An 18,439-nucleotide genomic window follows, 5' to 3' on the forward strand; every position below is an offset into this window, starting at 1 on the left:
CCAAAAAGTATGACGCATGTTTTTGCTGCCTGAAACAACACAAAGGGCAATGCTCAAAGCGTGAGCAATGCAAAATAAACAATTGTGAAAAATACCATCATCCTATGCTGCATAAAACACCCACATTTTTTTAGTGTTGTTTTTAGTGGTTGTGTGCAGGAGGTCCAGAACAATATACTTCTAAAAATGATACCGGTTATAATCCATGGTATAAAAGAAAAGGCCGAACAATTTTGCTTCAGCTGAACAGGCGAGTGTTCAGGTATGAGAATACGGCCGAAACTGCAGAAGTCAACATAAGTGGTGCTGGCAAAAGGTATGTTATGGGAAATGTCCATATCATTAATAAGTTAAAACTGCCGGCGCAGTTGGTAGATTATAACACCATTCAACAACAATACCCGTATACAAAAATTGTAAAAATGCATACTTTGACAAACACACAACCAGTGCTGTTGATTGGACAACAGCATGCGCATTTGATCTCATCACAGGCTGTCATTAATACGAATGACAACGGGCCTATGTTGTCAAAAACCAGATTGGGATGGGTCATGCATGGTCCCGTCAAAGCAAAAGAGAAGAAAGCTAACTTCGTGTGCTGTCAAGTTGAAAACCAAGACCTTCTAGAAATGCTGAAAGGTCAATTTAGCTTGGAGGGATTTGGAAGCTGTGCGCCAAAAGTAGACAAAACCAAGTCTATGGCGGACAAATTGGCTATTGACAAAATCTATAGCTAAATTCGGTGATCACTTTCAGATTAATTTGCCGTGGAAAACCGACAACCCAAGCCTACCGGAGAGTCGTCACGTGGCAGAACAGCGGCTGAAATGTCTCGAACGTAAATTACTACGAGACCCACAAATACCTAACGCGTATTAACGAGAAATTGACAAACTCCTAGCAAACGGCTATGCGAGAATTGTGACAAATCCAGAGGTATTTAGGTCACAAAAATTATGGTATCTTCCACACTTTGCAGTACTAAATCCAAACAAACCTGGGAAAGTGAGGCTTGTCTTTGATGCAGCAGCAGAGAGCAATGACACCTCTCTAAACAAAAACCTGCTAACGGGCCCTGATTGGTTAACCTCAATGGTGTGCTGATACGATTTCGAATGCACCCAATAGCATTTGCAGCTGATATAAAAGAGATGTTTAATAAAGTACTTATTTCAAATGATGATGCTGCAGCGCAGTGTTTTTTGTGACGTAATTTAAATCCGCAAACACAGCCCACTGTTTATCAAATGAAAGCGATGATCTTTGGAGCAACATCCTCACCCTTTGCAGCACAATTCGTCAAGAACTATAATGCGGAACTTTACCAGGCATTAGACCCAGACGCAGTACAAGCAGTCATAAGGGATCATTATGTAGACGATTATCTTCAATCGAACCCAACTGTTGACGGAGCGGTGAAAATCATAAAGTCCGTGATAAGCATTCATGCGAATGCACACTTCGAAATTAGAAATTTTATTTCAAACAAATGCGAAGTTTTGCGCAGATCCCGAAGGAATTACATGGTTCAACAACTATTATGCAGTTTGGAGTCAAAGCCGATGTCTATCAGAAAATTTTAGGAATCATATGGGATGCAAAAAGCGATATATTTACATTCTCCGCCACAACGATGCACAGCATAACAGAGGATCTACTCAATGTAGTTAAAAAATGGCAAGAAAAACAACAACAATATCACCAAGCTGGAAAGTAGAGCTACATACATTTTGCTATGCCAGTAGCAAAGCATGTGCCGCAGCAGCGTACTTACGAGTATGCCACATAAAAGACAACACTCAACAATTCGATGTATGCTTAATTGCTTCTAAAGCTAGAGTATCTCCCTTGGAGCATATAACCATACCAAAGTTAGAGATACTGGCAGCGGTCATGGGCTGCCGATTAGCAGATGCAGTGGAAAGCGAAATGCAAATAACCTTCGACGAGCGATTCTATGGGACAGATTCAATGACGGCCCTTACTTGGATCAAAACTGAGGGCCGCTTAAACTCATTTTTGGCAAACAGAATCGGAGAAATATGCGAGAAGTCGAACGCATTCGAGTGGTAATGGGTGCCAACAGAGGACAATATTGCAGACATCATAGCACGCGAAACAACACAAAAACAAAAATTATTGAGATGGTAATGCGGCCCTAAATTTTTGAACCTGGAAACAAATTTCTGCCCTGTACAGAAGTTCAAAGCAAACGAGGAAATCGTTATGGTTGCTTGCCAACAAGACCCCGTGCTGAGTATTTCCTTTTCCTTTTATCAAGAAAATCTAATTTTACAAAACTTTTGCGTTCAACAGGTTGGGTCAAGCGATTTGTAACGAACGTAAAGAGAGGGTTCTCTCAACAACAGAAAAAACATGGAGACCTCGATGTCGAAGAACTTACTTGGGCCAAAACAACTTGGTGTCAGATAGTTCAGGCTGACTGCTACGGGAACGACATAAAATTTGTCAAAAAAGGCATACGATCATCCGATCTACGTTTAAGCAAGTATTGCTTGTTTCTGGATGACGCGGATCTACTACGTGTCGATAGCAGAATCGAACGAGCCAAAGGCATTCTACGTACTAAACTAATTGTACTAGATGGGAAACATCAATTCACAAAGAGGCTTATATACGACTTACACAAGCGGGCAAATCACACAGGAGTACAAGTCGTGGTGCACAAATTTAAAGAAGAGTATTGGATGCCCAAATTGAATACATTGATCAAGGCGGTCATAAATGAGTGCCTGTGGTGTCGACGGCGAAAGGCTAAACCGATGCAGCCAAAAATGGGATGGCTACCAAAAGAGAAGTTCATCGTATCCCAGAAACCATTCACTTCAGCTGGAGTTGATTACTTTGGCCCTTTTTACACAAAGGAAGGCAGAGGAAGTAGTGGCCGATACAACAAAGTCTTGCGCAAACGATATGGGGTACTTTTTACTTGCTTAACCACGAGAGCAGTACATGTAGAAGTGGCCAACTCCTTGAATACCGATTCCTGCATAATGGCAATTCGACGCATGCTTGCACGGAGAGGCAATATTGAAACACTATGGTCGGATAACGGTACCCACCTCAGAGGTGCCTGCAGAGAGCTACAAGAAGCACTTGTGGAATTGGACACTGCAGCAATTCGATCTAAATTGACAACAATAACTACCACTGGAAATGATTGGAAATTTATTTCAGCAAGTGCGCCAAACTTCGGGAGCGCCTAATAGGGTGCTTCAAAAGAACTATGGAGGCTGTCATTCCAATAAACTCTATTTTGCGAGACAGAACATCTGGTCAATTCTCGACCATACATATTGGAATCAGCTGACCCCGATGATAGCATTGGAATATGTCCAAACGACATACTCATCCAACAACAAGCAACAATACACGCTCCGTGTGCTAACAACGATCCTTTGGAGAAACGAATTTTGCGACAAACTCAGTTGCTAATTGAAAACTTCTGGAGACGATTTTTAAAGGAGTATCTAACAACGCTGATCACTCGCCCAAAATGGTCAAAAAACTTCGATAACATTCGTGAAGGCGAGGTGGTGGTCATCAAAGGGAACATGCCGCGAGGTGACTGGCCACTGGGAGTAGTAATGAAAACATATCCAGGAGACGACAACATGGTACCTGTGGTGGATGTGAAGACTACCGGAAACCTCTACCGAAGACAAACTATGTCGTTTACGAATTGAATCCAGCGACATTAATGATCGTGTTGAGAAACAGATGCAACACTAGGGGGCAGAAATATGTCGCAGAAAATTTGTACATTTTGCTAAAATGAATTTAGCAGTTTTTTAGTTCATTTGAATAATTGATTATGTACACACTTATTACACCTATTATATGTAAACACTTTTGAATAAACTGACTTGTAATTTGGAAACGAAGAAAAACAGTCGTGTTGGTGGAAGCCCGGTGCAAATTTCATTAAAATAACTACTGCCGCAGTAACAAAGGGAATAAAGAAATTTCGTGCATATATTGAAGGACAGAAATTCGTTATTATCAGTGACCATTCCGCATTAAAATGGCTTATGAATCAGAAAGATCTCACAGGTCGTTTAGGTAGATGGGCTGTCAAATTACGGGGTTATGAAATGAACATTATTCATCGCAGTGGAACTCTAAATGTTGTTGCTGATACCTTGTCTCGGCAAAATGATCCAACCATATCAGAACTTGTCGATTTTGGACCCCTAGTTGATTTGTCGTCGAATGAATTTCAGTCGCAAGAGTATTTGAGCCTAATTGAACGAATTTGTGATAATCAATCCAAGCTTCCAGATCTAAAAGTTGTAGATAATTTTGTCTACAAAAGAAATGATAATGCAACTGGTGATTGCATCCAAGAATCCCAGTCATGGAAACTGTATATCCCCTCAGAATTAAGACAAACAAGTAAAAAAGCTAAAGTCGGGTGTCCCGACTTTGAAATACTCTGTACATATGTTTAGAATAATTATAGAAATTAAAAAAAGTAAGAGAATTAAAACAAGAGAGAACGCTACAGTCGAGCAAGCCCGACAATAAAATATCCACAAAAAAAGAAAATTTAAAAAAAAAATTAAATTATTAAAAGAAATGAATTAATTAATTAAGTAATTAAAGTAAATTAGAAGACATGTTTTTGTTCAGTTTTTTTATTTTTTTATTTCCTTTGTACTCCACTTGGGAGCTTAGGGCTACTACAAGGACATTTTCCAATCTTAACACTCTATTTCTAGCCGTCTGTCTGGCTGTGTCCCATGTGGTGTTGTTGTTTCTGGGAGAATTCCTGAAGGGTGCATCGGTCGCCAGGTTGCCGTCTTTTTTTTTTAGGTCTGCCGATCCCGTCTGCTTCCTTGGGGGTTCCAGCGCCATCCTTGACATCAAACATCGAAGTAGTGGGAGTCCTTTTTGGATTCAGTTGTCTTGTAGTAGTTTCCACAATCATGTAGTTGTCAGTCGACCTGGTGATTGGCCAGATGCGACTTATCCCAGTGGTGGGGCTGCCACCTGTCGCCGCCGGGGAGGGGCGTCTTGGGGGGTTTAACTAACTTTGTGCAGTCCAGATAGCGTGGATGGATGTGTTTTTGGGTGGAATCGATGACCACGACGTTGAAGGCATGACTTTAGGAGAGTTTTTCGAGAGGAGAAAATTTAGGTCATGCTCTCGCCATGAGTGGGGCTCGAACCCACGACCTCTTGTTTGGTGTGCGCATGCGCTATCCACTACGCCACCGAGGCAGTTTTAACAGCATATATTTACATCACGTACCTATGCGTGGTTATATGCGTGTATGTATGCAGCACAAAGTTGAACAAAAGCAGCAACAACAACAACAGCTGCGGGCAGCGCTGCCGGCAGAGCTGCAGGCAGCGCATGAGCAGCGATTTTATTCATGGCTATAACTTTCTTCACAATTGACCTATCATGAAACTTGGCACCCGGACACATTAGTACTAGCTGGATGTACCTACCAAAATTGATTTCAAACTCCAAGAATTACGCAATTTATAAACAAAAACACAAATTGCGGTGGAGTGGGGGGGGGGGGGTGTATCAGAATAAAAAAAATAAACTTGACCTGCCTAGGGCTTAGGGGAACCTCGATACCAAGTTTGGTTATTCTAGCTCTTGTACTTCCTGAGTTCCTTGCGCACATACAGACAGACGGACAAGCGGACATGGCTAAATCGACTCCACTCCTCCTTCTGTGTGTTACATACATGCGCACAAAACTAGTGTAGCCTTTCACCCTTTGGGTACAGGCTAAACAAATTTTTTGGATCGATTTTACCTCTTTTGGTATTTGAACTCACGTAAAGGGTGTATAATTGCACATTTACATAGCAATTGCGTCTATGTGAGTGTATGTATGCATATGCTCGAATATTCGAGTCTGTCAGCAGTCAACCAAACAGCAACATCAACAACAGCTGCGGGCAGCGGTTGGACAGCGCTTGAGCAGCAAATATATTTATGGCTATAGCTTCTTGTTAAATCGGTCTATCATAGTGAAACTTGGCATACGGACACATAATAACTAACTGAAGGTATTTGCGTTCCAAGAATTACGGGAGTTAGAGAAAATCGCGATTTGCATGGGAGAGGGGAGAAGGAGGGAAATTCCAAAGTACACATTTTCTGCGTATTCACATAAGGCATCCGTTGGTTTTATAGTCTCCGAGATATAGGCGATTATACGAATGGAAAATCGGGAAAACCCCCATAGGGGGGAAGTGGGGGGAAAATCCAAAAAATAAAACAAACTTGCACAGCGTACAAAGTTTGGTATCTCTACCTCCTATAGTCTCTGAGATCCAGGTGTTCATACGGACAGACAGACAGGGCTATATCTGCCAGGCCTCCTTCTGCCTGTTACATTTTCAGCTCCCGCAAACCTAATATACTCTTGTACATTTTATGTACAGACTATAAATAGCCTACGTCGAGCGCATGACGCTCCAGATTCAGTTCATTGTGGCACCGGAAAAATGATCTATAAATTAAAAATGTTTTTCTTCTGGCCAGACATGGTTACCGAAATTCGTGATTATGTTGCTAATTGTTCTGTATGTCGTACAACGAAAAGCCCGAAGATTGTGTTAAGACCACCAATGGGTAAGCCAATGACATCAGAGAGGCCCTTTCAAAAATTATATATGGATCTTTTAGGACCATACCCCAGATCTAAGAGTGGAATCATTGGACTTCTAATCGTTGTAGACCATTGTACCAAGTTTCATTTCTTACAACCGTTGAAAAAGTTTACTTCTCATCGCATCTGCGAGTTTTTGGAAAACAGCATATTTTATACATTTGGTGTCGCTGAAATTATTTTAACAGGCAACCGATCCCAATTTCGTTCCTCATACTTTGAATCATTTTTAACTCTATTCGGTGTTTCGCATATGTACTTGTACAGCAATTTATTCCCCGCAGGCAAACGCTAGCGAACATTTAAGCAGATCCGTTCTAGCAGCGATCCGTGCTTATATAGGAGTCGATCATTAAAACTGGGATAGGAACTTGAACGAAATAAGTGGCGCTCTCAGAGCTAATGTTCACCGTAGTACCGGTTATTCACCTTACTTCTTGGTTTTTGGCCAAAATATGGTCTTAAATGGACAGGACTATAATCTGTTAACGAAATTGAATCTTGTAAGCGACGATACTCAGCTTAAGACTTCAGATGCTTTACTGATCGCACGCAGGAAAGCAAAAGATAATATGTCTAAAGCCCATGAAACAAATGCAAAAGTTTACAATCTGCGAAGGTGACGTCGTTTACGCTCGCAACTTTACGCATAGCAACGCTTTAAAGTTTTCATAAAAGCTAAAGTTCAGCGCAAATTATGCCCGTCATACTACGAGTTGGTAAATGAAGCAAATAAAATTTTAGGAGTGTATCACTTGAAAGATATCCAAATTCCAAAAATATCAAAGAAATAGCCTTAACCGAATTATTTCAGTAAAAGACGCCTGAAAATACGATTTTATTCGCTTTAACTAGCATAACCTAAAAACAATTAGCAGCGAGACGCACTTTAGAGTTAAGATTCTAATGAATGAATTTAATGCTAAGCTATATTTATTCGGTCCGTCGCCTTATAATGTTCCTACGGGGCAATAACTAACCAACTACTATTGCCATTGCCGGGTGGGTACAGACGAGGATGCAAACAACATCTATGCTCCTCACTAGATATTGCCAAATCCAATCCAATTCAGCAGGGTTTTAAGCCTTTTTCTTTCTTTTAAGCCTAATTCTGGTTTTGGCTTGCCTTGGCTCTTAGTTGCTTCTTCTACAGATAAATACTGATAGCGCCTATTCTGTTGTGCCGCGCAATCAGCCCAAGATCGAGCTGCTCCTCAAACCGTGATTTGGTGGTATGGTCTTCTTTAGACATCACCAAATGGATTAAAAATTCTGAATTTCTTCATCGTCACCAATTGACAATAATGACGATAATGTGTCTTAATCCAGACGCCGACGGTTTGATCATTGCAGAAATTTCGAAAAGTTGTGACACTGTGTCGAAGAATATTTGACATTTATTGTCATAAACTGACTTAAGACATGCAAGAGCCTTTTCATAATTGAAGTCTGTTATTGGGAATGCCTTTATTATTGTACCTAGCGCTTCATCGGACAGACATGAAACCAAGTGGTTGAATTTTTCAACATTTGTCAACGTCGGATCGCTATGCACGAGGTGCTCATACAAAATTATAAAGCTTTTAAAATCAGCGTGCTTGCCGCTAAACTTAGGCAAGCGCATCTTTGGCAGCTGAGACTGAAATGCTGAGACGGAAATGCTTGCCGGACAATTGTGTTCGATGCGTGGCTCATCCTGCTGCACTGCCGAAAGAAGCAATGCTTTCCTCAAGTGCACACCTACTATCATTATTGGGATCTAGTGTATCTATGTCTGCCTGAATTGCCATTGCTCTATCAATCTAATCAGTCAGAATTTCTAAACGACATTTTACTCGACCTTATCAAATGATAAATACAGCTGTAAGGGCAATGTAGTTAGTGGTCGTCCGTCAATTATGCGTGCATATAATGACGCATGGCAAAGGGGGCGAAGGGGTTAGCAGTTTAAGTGTGCCAACGTCAGGCTTAAATCTCTTTTCAATTTACGATATTTAAGTATATAAATGTATATATATATATATATACATATATATATATATATATATATATATATATATATATATATATATATATATATATATATATATATATATATATGATTTGCTGATATATATATATAGGAGGGGGGGGGGGGGGGGGGGGGGGGCAAACAGGATGGTCAGCTGGCTGTTCACTAAGAGTCTTCTATTTTCAAACCGACTCTTTCAATTTGCCCATGCGGACGCAAAACCATCGTTGGTAAGGGGAGATTTGGCGACGATTTCCTTTGCTTCCCCCCTGGTTTTGTTGTTGAGGTGAAATAGCTTCTTAACTGGACATAGACGTGGATTGTCTATGTAGACCGCCGTAAATAGGTATCGGAAAGTGGGCCAGCGCGCGTAGTCCCCTGTAAAAACTTCGGTGTCACAGGGGGGAAGATTGAAGCCCATGGAGTGACGTGGCGGATGCGCTGATTGGACTTTGGGAACGGACAATTTATCGATTTGCTCACTCAGCTGAGCCATGCACCGCTCATAGACAGAAAAGCAAAATTCATACTTGGGTTGTATTAGGAACAGCTCATTCTTGGTTTCCTTGGTGGCTGCACGGGCAAGTGGTTTGGAGCATCTCTCGAATTCCTGCTTCACGCTGTGCCACAATTCCTTAAGCTCGTCGCGGTGGATTTTTAGTGTGAAGGCGGACGCGTCGGCAGAAGAAGCACCGCTAATCTTGGCTTCGTACTGGCTCACTCTATCGGACACTGGTATGAACTCGTTCACGTAGGTGAGGCCGGATTCAGCCTTCGGCGACATCGACCGGGTGGTCCGTTTATCACTTGCAGGAGGCATTAGGGATGATCCCGTGGCAACTTCCGATTTCGGAGTTTCACTTTTCATTTTTAGTGAAAACGGATTTGAAAATTCGTAAAAAGCCAATAAAACGGAAGCGTAGAAAATGTGTGGCCAAAAAACAAGGCTGAAGACGAAACAGCTGGAATTCGCTTTTCCTTCGGTTCAATAAAAATATAACGGCAAGTTATGGAACAGATTTTAAATTTATTTATTTATTAGGAAATGCTTCCCAAATCAGCAGACGGATTTTATATTTTCGCTTATTTTATTTATATTTTGAAAATAAAATGGAACTGGGCCAGGAACACTGGAAACGGCACACGAGCGACGTTTCGAGTTGTAGTTAGTTGGCAGCCAAGTGTTGATTGCTGATGCTGACGGAAAAAACGTAATTGCCAAGTACCTTCAGGAAAAGTGCATACTCTCGTGGGATAGGGTATAAAACGAGCGCAGCTGTTTTCGCTGCTCTCTCGATGCGTGCCGTTAGCACCGTTCGATGTCGCTCGCTTGTATGTATGTATGCATGTGTGTGTGTGCGCTAGTGAGCGCCAGAGAGCGACAAAAACGGCCGAAGAGCGGACGCGTGGTGAGTACGCTGCTGAGCCGTGCCGCTGGCTTATTTTAAGCGCTGGAAACTTTTATAGAAGAACAAAAACAATAGCGGTCCAAAAATATAAATGTTTTGGGCAACGTAGTTGATTTATATTGCTACAAATTTAGACGGAATGTTTCTTAGGTGCAATATAATTATAGAAAATGAATAATAATAAAGTTAGACGACACAGTTTCAATTTACTACTTTTATTATTATTATTTGGAAATTGTGTAAGTGCAGTGTGCGGCTTGGACAGCTGAGAGAGAACGAAAACGCGAGGAAAAAACAACAAGCGCGCCGTGTGTTCTGTCTTAAGTGTGTATAGGCAAATTATATGCGGAATTATGTTAATAAATGCCTTCTGCACTTATTAACAAATTGGGGTTGGCCCAATGCGGATATGCGGCGCAACACAATAAATTCGCTTATACACCTTCGAACTTAAGACCTTTGGAATATGTACACGGCCAAGTTGGACTTGGAGTTTCGGAGTTCGCGCTTGGAAACAAGAGGAAAAAAAAGTATGGCTTATGACTTATATGACTTATATATCTGTATGTATATATATATATATATATATATATATATATATATATATATATATATATATATATATATATATATTTCATATGTATATATATATATATATATATATATATGAAATATATATATAAATAAGCTACATACAGGCCGCTACGACTTTCCCTTTCTTTAGATTCACTTCACTTTCACTGGCACTTGGATTAAATTGCCTTTTTTTGGAACGCACTCGCAAAGTGCGGCTTGGCAATATTATCGGAATTATAAACAAGATAGAACGCTACAGCCGAGCAAGCCCGACAGTAAAATAGCCTGTACTCTCCACAAAAAAAAAAAAAAAATTAAAAAAAAAAATTAAAAGAAATAAAATAAATTATTAAAAAAAATAATGAATTAATTAATTAATTAAATTAAATTAGAATACATGTTTATGTTTAGTTTTAACAGCATACATTTACATCACGTACCTTTGCGTGTTTATATGCGTGTATGTATGCAGCACAAAGTTGAACCAAAGCAGCAACAACAACAACAGCTGCGGGCACCGCTGCCGACAGAGCTGCAGGCAGCGCATGAGCAGCGATTTTACTTATGGCTATAACTTTCTTCAGAATTGACCTATCATGATGAAATTTGGCACACGGACACATTAGTACTAACTGGATGTACCTACCAAAATTGATTTAAAAATTCCGAGAATTACGGAAGTTATAAGAAAAAAAAACACGAATTATACATAAGTATATGGGTGTGTTACATATGTCACTTCCCCATCCTTAAAAAATTTGCCTGTCCTCAGGCTAAAACGTTAGGGTATAGCTTAGGACTATTTTGTTTTGTTACAACTTTGTTTTCTTGAAAATCACTTGGATTTTCTATTTTCAATTGATCTTTTTGTTTTTTACATTTATTTATAATTCGTTTTGGTATTGCTTCGTATTTATAGGCGCAATATAATATTGTTATTATTATAATTATTACAAGTATGGTTAATACAATTATTTGAAAAGTGTTATAATCTTTTGTGTATTGTTGTACAATTTCTTTAGTTTCAATGTATGATAGTGGTTCTATTTTTGTTACATTATTGCTTACATAAATGGTTTGTGTATAATCTAACATTGTGCCAGTGATTATTATTTCATCAAGCTGCATTGAACAATTAAAAGCTTTTATTACATTATTTCCTTCTATTATTATTTCTCTATTGAGACAATTTTGATTTAGAATTGTTCTAGGCAAGTTCCAGGTAATTATTATATTAGGCTCGATATAATTCACTTCAAAACTCTTGTGCACTCGGTTGTAAACTGGTTAAGTATTCCCGTTATACACCTGTTCGTAACGAGTGTTTTAGAATTTGCCGTGTAGGCTTGGTTATTTTGAACAAAGTGTTTATCATAGACTAACTCGGTTAAAATATTATTGTCTTCGTCTGGGTACGGTAGTACCTTGAAGATTGGTAGTTTAATAATTTCTCGTGGAATATGGGATATAATAAGAATTTCGTTTGCGCTGGGATTCAGCCATGTGGAAGTTTTTATGCTTAGAAGTTTGTCCGAGGTAACGTGAGTCATGTTTTAGTTACTTTGGGTTAAATATGCCAAGTCTTGTCAACTGCATACCCAACTCGATGTCCTCGATATATTCAGTAAATTGCTGCAAATTAAATATCAACATTGCTAACCTTTGGTCGATTTCGTTTACCTTGCTCAATTGGTTCATAGTCTTTGACGTTTGGACGTTATTTCTTTGTAGATAATTTATTTTGCTTTCTAATTCTTCTTTATCTTCCTGATCCAATGTGCCGAATAAGTACTTGTACACTGTTCCTACGAAATTTACAAGACCTCTCTTGCTTCGTTTAACTATTCTTATGCCATTCATCTCTCTTTCGAGTTTTTGTTTTAAATATTGAATTTGTGTTAATGTCCCGAACTCTTCAGTTTGCTTAACTAAATCTTTATAAATCTGTTCGGTTTTTGTCAGATTTACGGACAAACAATGGTATTGATAGTTTACGGGTAGATCTATTGATCCTGTCTTAAATATTAAATAGCCGTTTTTCGCGTGAATAGGGTTGACTTCCAGTCTTTGGCTTCGGACGGAACTCATCAGAAAAAACAACATAATAATTGCTGTCGATCTAGTTGGTAGCTGGTGGTTCAGCAGGTGACGATCTGGAATTATCGTATTTGCTTTTATTAACCTTTGCTTTCTTTTGAATTTGGATTTATAGTGAATTATTTTCCTGCCTCTATTTGTTTCTTCAAAGTGATTGTTATCTATCTGTCTCAATCCACCGGTTTTCTTAAACGGGGTTGTTGTTTTACTTCTCACAAGAGGGGATTCTTTATACTTTGTGTCTACTTCAAAATTATTACGTTTTTCATTTAGGTTTTCTATCTGTTTTATCTTATTCGCTTGGGTATCGTATGCCGGTGTTCCAGCATATATAAAAATGTCAGCCGGCGTTCTGCCAGTCGTGTTATGTTTGGTCTTAAGATTGTAAATATAGAGAATTGTCTCGAACTTGGTCATTGTGATCTCTGGATCGGACTCACTATTAATTATTCTGAGTTTTTCATTAACTGTTTTATGAAATCTCTCTATATCGGAGACTCCATTTTTACTTGTTGTTATATTTATGTTAACATTTTCCGCTTTCAACCACAGCTGCAATGCTGCGCACATAAATGCGGAATCTTTGTCTGCTTTTATTTCTATAGGCTTTCCCATTTCATTGAACTTTTTCAAGATGGCTTTCTTGGCTTCCAACCAGTCTCTACCATTTACCTCTATCAAAGATGCAAATTTGGAATAAATATCTATGCATGATAGAAACTGTCTATTGTCGACCATATAAAAGTCCATGACGTATTTGTCTCGAGGGTTGAAGGTTTCGGGGGTTATTTCGAAGGGTAATTTTGTATCCCTATGTTCAGTTTTTGCTATATTGCATATCTCGCACTCATTTATAATGTTTTGTATCAGTTTTTGATAATCTGGGTAGTAATAACTTTCTTTAAAGAGGGCTGTCTGTTTTTCTATTCCTGGATGTAAAAGATCCTTATGTGTTCTGACAATGATTTCTTTAAAATCTGAATATGTTTGTACATCGATTAATTTCTTACATGTCTTCATGACCTTAGTGAGGTTATCTGGGCTAATTATCTCTACATAAGCGTTTTGGAAAACCAAAAAGTCGGTTTCGTTAGGAAAATAAAGAACGCTCTTTTTTGTACACAAGTATTCCTTGATTAATTCTTTACCATGTTCTAAAGTCATTTCTATGTATGTGATTATAAGTTTTGTTTTGTGGAAATAGTTTATTAACTGGACTCCATTTGAGTCGCCTCTCACGAATTCTACCTGTTTATTGTAATAATTTAAAGGTCTTTCCGTGATTGAAATGTGAGTTTGGTTGTCTTCTTGGGCACTATGCACTGTTGCTTGCGTTGGTAATGCCACTTCTCCTAATAGGTTTTCTTCTATCTTAACTCTTGACAGGTTTTCCACATGATTTTCCTTACCGGGTGGGTACTTGATATGATAATCAAACTCATTTAATCTGATTCTCCATCTTTGTAACTTCATGTTGGGTTCCTTTATATTGTTTAACCAGACCAACGGTCTGTGATCACTCAAAATTTCGAACTTTCTACCGAAAAGGTATGATCGAAAATACTTTGTCGCCCAGACAATTGCGAGCAATTCCTTCTCAATAGCTGAGTAATTTAACTCGTGCTCATTTAAAGTTCTGCTTGCATAGCACACTGGCCTATGATCCTGAGAGAGCACTGCGCCTATAGCAATGTTGCTGGCGTCTGTTGTGAGTGAAAATGGTTTACTGAAGTTAGGATAAATCAGTACTGGGTCTGACGTTATGAGCAATTTGAGCTTCTCAAAGGCTGAATTATAGTTTTCTTCTGTAACATTAATCGTTGCTCCTTTTTTTAATTTAGAAGTTAAGGGTTTTGCAACCTTTGCAAAGTTTGGTATGAACTTGCGATAAAAGCCACAAAGTCCAAGGAATGACTTAATTTCTTTGGCTGTTTTTGGAATCGGGAAAATAACGATTGCCCTTTTTTTTCTGGGTTTGGTTTTATACCAGTTGTTACAATGTGACCAAGAAATTCAGTTTCTTTTCTCATGAACTCGCATTTGTTAAGCTAAAGTTTTAAATTGGCTTCTCGTAGTTTAGTGAAAACATTTCTCAGAGACACAATATGCTCTTCCAATGAAGTGGAGTAGATTATTATGTCATCCAAGTAAACCAAGCAATCCTTAAATATTAATTCATCTAATAAATTGTTCATGCAACGTTGAAAAGTTGCGGGTGCATTTTTAAGTCCAAGTGGCATACGAGTGTATTCGTAATGGCCATGTTTGGTGGAAAATGCGGTCTTTGCTATTGACCTTGGTTCCATTTGGATCTGATGAAAGCCTTTGGCTAAATCAATTGTTGTGAAATACTGGCTCTTTCCCAGTTTATCCAATATCTCATCCATTACAGGAATGGGATATTTATCATCAACGGTAAGTTCGTTGAGATTTCTATAGTCTATGACTATACGATATTTTTGTTTGCCCGAGGCATCACTTTTCTTTGGTACAATCCAAATGGGTGAGCAATATAGGGACTTGGATTTACGAATTATGCCTTGAGTCAGCATTTCGTTTATTTGCTTATTGACTTCTTCGTCAAAAGCTTGAGGGTATTTATATGGTCTTTTATAGACTGGGTCTTCATGCTTTGTCTGAATTACATGCTTAATCGTACTCGTGAAAGTCAAATTTTCACCTTCTCGGTATTGGATATCGCGGAATTCTGCTAAGACCTTTTTTAACTTTTCTTTTTCTTCGGGATTCAGGTGTTCTAACCTGAACTCGTTGGATTCTCTCAATTCGTTTTGGATTGAGAAATTATTAGGATGTACCTTCCTCTGTTAGAGGTGGGTCGAGACATTTCAAACTACTTTTGTCTGCTCCCTGATCATTGTCATTATACCTAATCATGAAAGAATAACCGCTTAGGGTCACTGTTCCTGTTTTATAATCAATGTTTGCTTGGCAAGCTTCAAGGAAAAATCGGAAAAATTGTGTATATAAAATTGCTGTTTAGTAGGACACAGTTTACTGGGGTGGAATAATACTACTTCGTTTAACTTTATTGTACCATTAATTGTACGGACTTCTAACGAACAAGGTTTTGATGGGTAATTGAAAAAATTTTCTCTTAACAAGTTGATCGAGGATCCTGTGTCTTTTACACACCTAATTTCTTTATTATTCATTAATAATCTGATAAAGGAGTTCCTGTATCTGGCTCCAAGGCCACTTGATGAAAATTTTCCGAAGTGTCCATTTTATAATGACCACTAGTACTTTCGCGTTGCCTTTTGACTGGTGGATTGGGTGTATCCCGAACTTGAGCTGTTTGATAGTTGACAGGGTTATTTACTCTATCATAGTGTAACCTTTGTTGCATTTCTTGATGAAACTGTTGATAATTTTCGGTTTCATGTCTTGGTCTGGTATTATTGTAAGTATTTGTATGTTTATAAGCATATGTTTGATTTGAATTTTTATTATGATTTCTATTATTATTTCCCCTATTCGCACGGTCATTGTTATTCTTTTGGAAGTCGGAATTTTGGGGGTTTGACTGATTTATCGGACAATTGTAATTTTTGTTTTTATCGGAGAAGGTGTTTTCATAAATTCCTTCTCTCTGAGCCACTTGTTTCAAGTGTGAAACTGTACTTATATCGTACCTTGCTAATACCATGAACAACCTATCTGGCAATTTTCTTGTAATCACATCTTTAACTGTTTTGTTTAAGGCACTTGTATACAAAGCCGTGTTTCTAGTATCATCTTCTAATATTAGCTTCTTTATAATTAAAAATGATTTGTATTCAAGTTCTTCCACAAACTTACGGATGTTTCCATTGAACTGGGTGTTGTAGAGTCGTCTCAGCAGCTCTTCGAAGGGGGTTTGTGTTTTGAATTCTGATATCAAAACTGTTTTCAGATCTAGCCATGAAGCTGGTGCTGCTAATTGGGTTACTCGTTGGGCATCTCCTGTGACCTGCATCTCAATTGCTCCAAATATGACACTACGTTGTCTCACGTCCGCGGTTACCTAGAGTCGCGTGATGAAATCGATCCTCCTAATGAAAGCGCTCAATTCTTCTGTAGCTCCGTTGAACATAGGCACCTGCCTAATCTGTCCGAGGGCCTGATTCAGATGCAACTCTGAGAGAGCGGATGTGGAGTCTGCGTTTGTTGCCATTTTTGTTGGTTTTATTTGTTTCACTTATAATTTGTTGTTTTTGGATTTTGTTTTGGTTGTAATTTGTTGTTTGGTTTTTGCTTTAATTGTAATTAGTTGTTGTGTTTTGACCTGGGACTTCAGTTGTCCTTTAATGGTCGTTAGTCTGTGTGACACTTGTCGCAAAACCGAAGTAAGTCCGATTAAGTTGTGATATTACACTCAATTGTGCGCGATGATCAGAAAGAATCCAGTCATTTGGAATTACTTTCGTTATTGATCATATCATTCACGAACTTTTTTAATTCTTCGTTTACGAACTACGCACACGTGGGTTCTTTAGCGGATATATTCAGCGAATTATTTTTCAATTGTATTGAATGAACAGATGCTGCAAAGGCATTAGCACAATTAACATTCACAATGAATTCCTTTTATCGGTCCAAGGATAATGTTAGAATCCTTATGTAGCGATCACTTTATTCACTTTAAATATATCCTACCGGATGCGCCAATTAAATATCCAACACGATATTGGTCGAAAAAAAATAGGTTTTATTTCTTATTCAACACAACATTTATTGAATTATTTGGAGAATTACACTTATACGAACTTAAAGATAAGAACATAGTTCGATCCGTACTGTTTAAACGCAAATATAAAACTCAATGTTCTAAGTTCCGTGATTGCTTAGCAAACCTCGGCTTAGAGCTTTTTTCCTGGGCAAGAGCTTTTTAGCCGCGATGGCAATTGGACTTTACTCGTCCCGAATTTGAGTCGCGTTGGCAATTTGGTGAGAACCTAAATTTGCTTATAGCCCGAATTTGAGCCGCGTTGGCAATTTGGTGAGAACCTAAATTTGCTTATAGCCCGAATTTGAGCTGCATTGGAAAATTGGACTTTAGGTAGGTAGGTAGGTCGGAGCGGCAGCCAGGGTATGCACCCCGACTCACTTAGGCCCTGGAGATTGGCCCGTTGTGATACCGCATGGACAAGTCCACTCCCCAAAATACCCGTGTTTGGCTGCATGTCTGCGCGAGTATTACGTCCATCCAGCTGCCTGGATGAACTTGAAAATGTCTATCGGCTTCTTGTTTGCTAGTGCCGATAGATTTGGTAGGAGGCTGTCTCCTAGGAATCGTTGTCTTGTCCTTGACAAAGCCGGGCAGTCGCAGAAGAGGTGTGTTACCGTTTCCTCCTCTTCCACGTCTCTGCAGCTTCTGCAGAAATCGTTATGGTGGAGTCCTAGTCTGGCGGCATGGGTGCCCACCAGCCAGTGCCCTGTGATGGCTCTGATTACGACTGAGCATTGGCTTCTGCTCAGTTTGCAGAGTTCAGAAGATCGTCTCTTGTTGAGGGTTGGCCATGTTTGGCGTGTGATTCTATAGGAGTCTGTGTCGGTGGTCCACATTTGATTGGCGACCAAGTCAAAGTGGTTTCGGACTGACAGTTTACAGCTGGCCATCGGTGTACCGACGCTCTCCTTGTCTGGAAGGAGGGAGGCGGTGGTACCGTGTCTTGCCAGCTCAT

The sequence above is a fragment of the Scaptodrosophila lebanonensis genome, unplaced genomic scaffold (genome assembly GCF_003285725.1).
Source record: "Scaptodrosophila lebanonensis strain 11010-0011.00,11010-0021.00 unplaced genomic scaffold, SlebRS2 tig00000110-arrow-arrow-pilon, whole genome shotgun sequence".
Taxonomy (NCBI): domain Eukaryota; kingdom Metazoa; phylum Arthropoda; class Insecta; order Diptera; family Drosophilidae; genus Scaptodrosophila; species Scaptodrosophila lebanonensis.